The sequence below is a fragment of the Parasteatoda tepidariorum genome, chromosome 1 (genome assembly GCF_982258835.1).
Source record: "Parasteatoda tepidariorum strain Cologne lab strain chromosome 1, Ptep-v5.0, whole genome shotgun sequence".
NCBI lineage: Eukaryota > Metazoa > Arthropoda > Arachnida > Araneae > Theridiidae > Parasteatoda > Parasteatoda tepidariorum.
Window position 1 is genome coordinate 110,572,320 of NC_141755.1, and position 6,844 is coordinate 110,579,163.

General features: G+C 30.1%; 1 pseudogene across 1 annotated transcript in view; it reads right to left on the reverse strand.

Annotated features, from left to right (window-relative positions):
• Positions 1-6,161, reverse strand: part of LOC122273825 (phospholipid-transporting ATPase ABCA1-like) — a 46,247-nt pseudogene extending 40,086 nt beyond the window's left edge. The window contains exons 1-4 of the transcript XR_015431354.1: positions 6,026-6,161; positions 4,086-4,262; positions 1,998-2,124; positions 1,703-1,907 (exon numbers count right to left, since the gene is read on the reverse strand). The product of XR_015431354.1 is annotated as a phospholipid-transporting ATPase ABCA1-like (transcript). The remainder of the gene's footprint in view (positions 1-1,702; positions 1,908-1,997; positions 2,125-4,085; positions 4,263-6,025) is intronic.
• Positions 6,162-6,844: the final 683 nt, after the last annotated feature.

The window sequence follows — 6,844 nt, forward strand, 5'->3', positions numbered from 1 at the left end:
AAGAGATGCTTTTTGCTCGAAGCTTGATTATAGATACCAAAGGAGAATCCATTTAACACTGTCAAAGATTATTTTAAAGAGAAAAACATACCTCTTACAAATATTATGTCTGTTGCCACTGATGGAGCTCCTGCAATGGTGGGTCGGCATCGTGGGTTTATCGCATTTTTGAAGAGGGAGGTACCAGATATTTTAGCTGTTCACTGCGTAATTCACAGACAGCATTTAGTTGAAAAAAATCTCAGTGACCGCTTGCATCAGTCATTGCAATACGTTATCTCTGCTGTGAACAAAATTCACTGTGATGCTTTCAACGATCGATTATTCAGACAGCTATGCAAGATAAACGATGAAGAATTCAATCGTTTGCTACTACACACTGAAATTCGCTGACTTTCCAAAGGCGCCTGTCTCAATAGGTTTGGGAATCTTTTCGACTCTGTGCTTGAGTTCCTGGAAGACAAAGATGTAGCTCTGAGAGACAGATTGCTAGAATTTAAGATAGACGTTGCCTACATGTCGGATTTATTTGCAAAATTTAATGGTGTTAATTTACAACTTCAGGGCGATGAACTCAATTTGATCACTTCAAAATCAGTTATTTCTGCCTTTCTAAAAAAACTCATTTTGTGGAAGCAGAATTTTGATAGGAATGAGTTTAGCCAATTTCCGATCTTATCGGATCTTAAAAAGAATGGTGAAATTTCCTGTGATGATACACAAGAATATTGTCAACATCTTGAGTCTTTGCACATGGACTTTTCTAATCGTTTTAAAAATGTGTTGACCCTGGAAGTCCCTCAGGGGGTTATGAACCCTTACGTGAATATTGAAACAGCAGAGATTCATATTCAGGAGGAATTGGTTGAACTTTCAACTAATGAAACTTTGAAAGCTTGCTTCCAGAATGGTGATCGTCTCACAGAATTTTGGCTTCAAGATAACATAAGTCGCCTCTACCCTGGACTGTGGGCTATCGTCAAAAAATTTTTAATTGCCTTCTCTACCTCCTACCTTGTCGAGCGAGGATTCAGTGCTGTGACGGATCTAGTCACAAAAAAGAGAAATCGACTCGAAATCGTGCAACGAGGGGACTTGCGTCTTCACCTCACTAAAAATATTGAACCGAATGTTAAGAAACTAGCTCTGAACCATCAAGCACAATCCTCCCACTGACATAGTTACTTGATTGCTTCGTTGATACCACGTTTTAGTGTAAAAAATTATTTTTGATGTTTTTTTAATTATCTAATTAAGTTTAAATAACTCTTTTTAGCATAGATTTCTTTGTTTGTTTTCGCATTACCGTATTTATTTTGATTATAACAAAAAGATTGCGATTACCTGCCGGGAGAAAAGTATCGAGTTAACGTTCACACTATTTTTTTTAAAAAACCAAACAAAGTTAACGCGTAAGAATATTGCTTAAAAATGTTACCTCTTATAATTCAGCTCAAATTGTGCTCCAAATAACTGAATTTTCACAAAGGGGGCGTTTAAACTCTTTTTCGCTCCTTAAGCGTTAAAAAGGTTGAGAACCTATGCTTTAGATAGTATGCTAAAGTCTATTCTCAAATCGTAACCACCTCTATTTTATATTGCAAAGCAGGATTTTTAGAAAATTTGGGTTTCTATAGACATAGATGCTGCTAAATACAATAATTAAAGTAGATCAGTATTAATTTAAAAAGGATCAAATTACCAGGCCACACAGCTTCTATATACCATGTGAGGACTCCATAAATAAAACCATCAAAGAGTAGCATTATCATGACCTGTAACATACTGTAATCATCACCAGGAATGGGACTTTCGTGGATATTGGATCACTGAGCCCCGACACCCTCTTCTTCATAATGGCTGATGTAACTGCAACCGAACCCAAAAGCAACATTGGAAGACAGACTCTAAAATCACAAAATTGAAATGATCACTTCCAATATATAAAAATAATGAAAACAATTAGGATTCGTAGTGCATAAAAAGTGAGTTCTTACATTGGCTAGTTTTTTGCCGAGCGACATCTGATCCTCCCACATGACTAGAAAGGGATATGGAATGTATATGATAAAGAAGAGCATGCCACCTGCTGCTGCAGCCAGGTTAGCTCTGGAGAACAGTGTACTAAATAGAAATGATAACATAATTGTGGATACAGACTAGCACAAAAGAATCACAAATATCACACCAGGATCACTGTTCTCCATCACTTTTCCAAACCAAAAAATAAAACACTATAGTAAGTTTGAAGTCAAAAACACATTTTTGCTATAGTTTGTCTACGGTAAGAACTCTTCCTGCCACAAAAATTATTTTTTTCTATCGCTTAAAGTTCTTAATTTATAAACATAAAATCAATAAAATTCAAAAACTTTTACATAATCCTGATAAAATAACTAGTTTCTGATAAATACTGCAGAAACTTGCGAAATCATGTATTTTTTGTCACTTAGAACGACAATTGACAAGGCAAAGAAAAGAAATAATAATCTTTTTTTAAAAGACAGAAAATTCAGTACTTTCTCAAACCCAGAACAAAAAAAGCCCCTTTAAAGGCTTTTAAAAAATGTAAATCCATTAAACAAACATACATAAAATGAACATCACGAGAAGAATCATTTTTTAACATAAATATATATCTTAAAGTACATCTTACAAAGAAATTGCAATAACTATACAGTTGGACTTCTATTTAACGAACTTCCATTTTGTGATTATTTTCGAGGAACCAAGAACATTTTGGAAATTTCTTCGTAAAATAACTTCCAAATAATGAAGTGAATTTTCAATTTAACGAATCTTTATTTGAGATCCACTATTCCCAAAATATTTTGGAACATTTCAAACTTGTTAACATATTTTATGAGGGAAATGACCTTGAATTGATTTTCAAAACCACTTAACTTTTAGAGAAAGCAGTAAAATCCTTTCCTTTTTTTTGTTTGCATTTCAAATGAAAAACTCACACAAAATTGAGGGATAATATCTATAGTCATTAAACTTATGAACGAATGTGGTAATGTATGTTTAAAATTACTTTTATAATAAATGCATCTATAATTTAATACATAATTTAGCTTATTTTTAACTGAAAATGTAAGTAGCATGATAGCGTAACACTTGATAATGTGTTGCTCTATTCTTGCTTCTCCATGTTGATTTCTTTTATGGTTAAGATTAATAAAATAAATAGTAGATACTAGTTTCCAAGATAACGGTGTATCAATTGCTGTTTTAATTATGTCTAGTGTTGATGAATTTAAAACCTGTTTTGTGTTGTTTAAGTATTTCAAAAAGTTATTTCCTATTTAACAAATTTTAAATATAACGAACTTATTATCATGATTTAGCAACTTTGTTAAATAGAGGTGTTGATCTGCATGACGGTGTTGATCGCCATTACTAATATTTTAGTGGTAGCTGAAATATCATCATTGATTTTTGGCCGTTACATATACATCGTAATTTGGATGTAATAAAATGGTAATTGTCTCAGTGAAATGAATGAAATCTTTTAAGAAAATCTGATTTATTAAATATGAAAATGGCCATAATTCAAAATTAATAAAGAAAAGAAATCCCTTAAAAGGATAAAACATTCTCTTACACTGAGATTTTGGTTAGAATGAATTTTCAGTTGAGATAGATATTCAACGGTTGGGACTGGGAGGCCCAAAAGGGCACACCCAGTCACCACATTTTTGAAATTGAAAGTGAATGAATTTGTTCCCATTGAATAGAACAATGTAAAAAGCACGCTTTTGCCTAATACGTGATGAAAATCGCCATGGTGAAGGAAAGAAAATCTCTTTTAAAAAACACTACCCACCATGTTAAATGAAATTATTAACATTTGTGAGCTCATTTTAATCTGTTTGGTATATAAATGTAGCACATAATATGTATTAATAGTACGTAATAAATTATTTTCATAATGTATCGAATAAGATGAAATCTGGTAAACACAAATAATTATTATAGTACCACCGATTTCACATTAACGAGGTTCGGTTCGACTGTGTACATAGAATATCTAAATTACAAAATTAGAAAATCAGGAAAATGCATTTCTAATGGAGCCTTACTGATCAAATATGTAGCATGGATGTGGAAATTGCTGCAAGTAAATTCCAGTTTCCTGTGTTCTTTCTGTCTGTTCTCTGATGATTGCATGCTCAATCATGTCTTGCAGATAAGCAAATCCAAATGTGATATACTTCATGTCAATCCCTGGTCTTCTTCTTGGTCCAGGCGTATGAAACCTGTGTCACAATAAAAATTATATCAGAAACTGCAGGCAAAAAATATTTGTAATTAAATTTTATACAGGTTTCTAAACAAAGAAAAAATACAATACCATGCAATTTTTTTCAAATAAAAAAAGAATAGTCATTTATCAATCATAAAAATATCAAGTAATTATACTTATTTCTTGATTGACTGCAAACAGTCTTAACAGACATGATTAATTCTTTAAATTATGTTGGTTTTAGTCTCATAAATATGAAAATTGAGTAATTCAAGCATGAAAATTTATTGAACCTATTAAAAATGCAAAAAAAAGAATTCCTTTATATACCACCAATGCAGTCTTAAAAGTAATAAATAAAAATAGCTATTTACATTTGTTTGCTTTTTTAATTTTGCTTAAAAAATTGAGTTTACAAATGTACTGCATCAAAAAAACATGCATTTAATTTATAATGAAAAGAATGAAAATTATAACATTTTTAATAAATTCAGTTTTTATGCACATAAAGAGCATGAGGCATTGTAGCAATAACCATACTTAAAACAAAAGGTGAATTTTTTTATACACATCAGGCTGTTCATTAGAATTGTTTCCAGATACTCAATGAGTGTCTGAAGTGTCAACCATATAACAGCATAACACACAAAAATATTTTATTAGCTACATGGAAGTGAGGGTGCTTAATGCTTTAATGAACTATTTAGAAATGTGGTTTATTTAACCCAATCCCTTTTTACAGTTTTGAATACAATCCAAAGTCAGAAAAAAATATTAAAATACTCATTAATGAAAATACATATGAGATTTATTTAATTTTTTTGAATTATAATTCCATTACTTTTTAGTTTTACATACCACTACAACTTTTTTAATCTATCACTATTTCATAATAAGTTCTTCTACATTAAATTTTCACTACACAATAAAAAAAAATTAAAAAAATTAAAGTCAATTCCTACTTAGAGGTCAACAAAGAAAAGTTTTATTTTAGTTACTTTTTATTAAATAATAAAAAAAAATTTCCCCTGTATGAAATTAAAATTTACTAATTAAATTTAATGAGTGAATTAATATTTGAAAAAATTGTATTACCATCATGCGTTAATCACTACAAGTTTAAAATTAATGAATGAGTCAAAGTATGTTTAATGGTTGAATAAAAAGTATTTTATTAACAATTGAAAATTTGAACACGATATATAAATATATATAGGGAGAGTATGAACTAATAGAAGGAATTTAAAAAAAAAGGCGCGTGTTATCAGACGACTATAAAAAGTATACATTTGGTGACGTGGACCACACGTCATGTTCTTTATTGAATTTATCTGACACAACGAATTTAAAATAATTAAATATTTAAATGTGTACAATAAACTATCTTTTTGTTCAAATAGAGCTATAAGTTAGAAATTATTACAGATGTTATTTTTAAAATATGTGAAAAACTGAATTGCTTATAGTAAAATTTTAAACAATGACTAACCCATCAGAAAATTCCATTTCGTTTTTCGCTCATTCCTTAATTAATGAATGAATTAAATATTTGAAAAAACTGTATTAACATCGATTACAAGTATAAAAAAATGTATTTGAACTTGAGTGGATGAATAAAAAAGTATTTTATGAACGATTAATAATTTGAACGAGTTATTGGGAGAGTGTGAACTAATTGTAGGAATTGAATAAAAAGTGAATTTAGTGAAATAAATGCAACCATATTTAAATAAAAATAGTAAATGGAATTAGATCATAACCAAACACTTGACAAACCTGTCCACTTTACTGGCCGCCATTCTTATTTTATACTGTATGAAATGAGGCAGTTGATCTCGATTTTCTATATCGTTGAACACAACATCAGCCCAAAGTTTGTTATCTTTAATAAGATCCAATTCAGTCATCACAATGTCCTGTAAAGTTTAAAAATATTAAAGAATTTATAAAAGCAGACGATTGTAAAGTCTAAAAATATTAAAGAAATAATGGGTTTGCAAAATCATAATTAAAATAAAGTAAACGCATAAAGAGATAAACTTAAAATAAAAGCAGACGATTAAATTAGAAGTCAATATTTAGAACGACAGAGTTGTTGATTCTTTTTAGATTAGTTTTATTGTGGAATTTGAGTTTCCTTATATCCCGTTACGGGTTTTCTAGTTGTTTATGATGTTTTCACTATCCCGTTACGGGTATTGCATATTTCTTAATGTTTGTGTTTGTTAATAAAAGTTTTTATTTAAAAGAAAAACTGAATAGTTCTTGATATAGCTTATGATACGTTACAGTCCTTCTCTGTATTCAGCGCAACAAAACGATTCAATTCAAAACACTGCAAAGGGAAAAGAATATTTTTAATCAGTTAGTGTTGGAGGAAAAAATTACATACTACAGAGATGCTAATTCAAATAGATTGCTCAGCCTTTCTTGCAAAATAACCCATAAGTTTATGCTTTTTTTCCCCTTCTAAGGGAGAAAATAAAGATCAGTAGAAACAACAAATTAATTGTAATTAAAGTACTCCAATTCTTCTCATACCTGAACTATAGCTCAATGTTAGGAATTGAGTATGGGAATTAAGAACTATGTAAA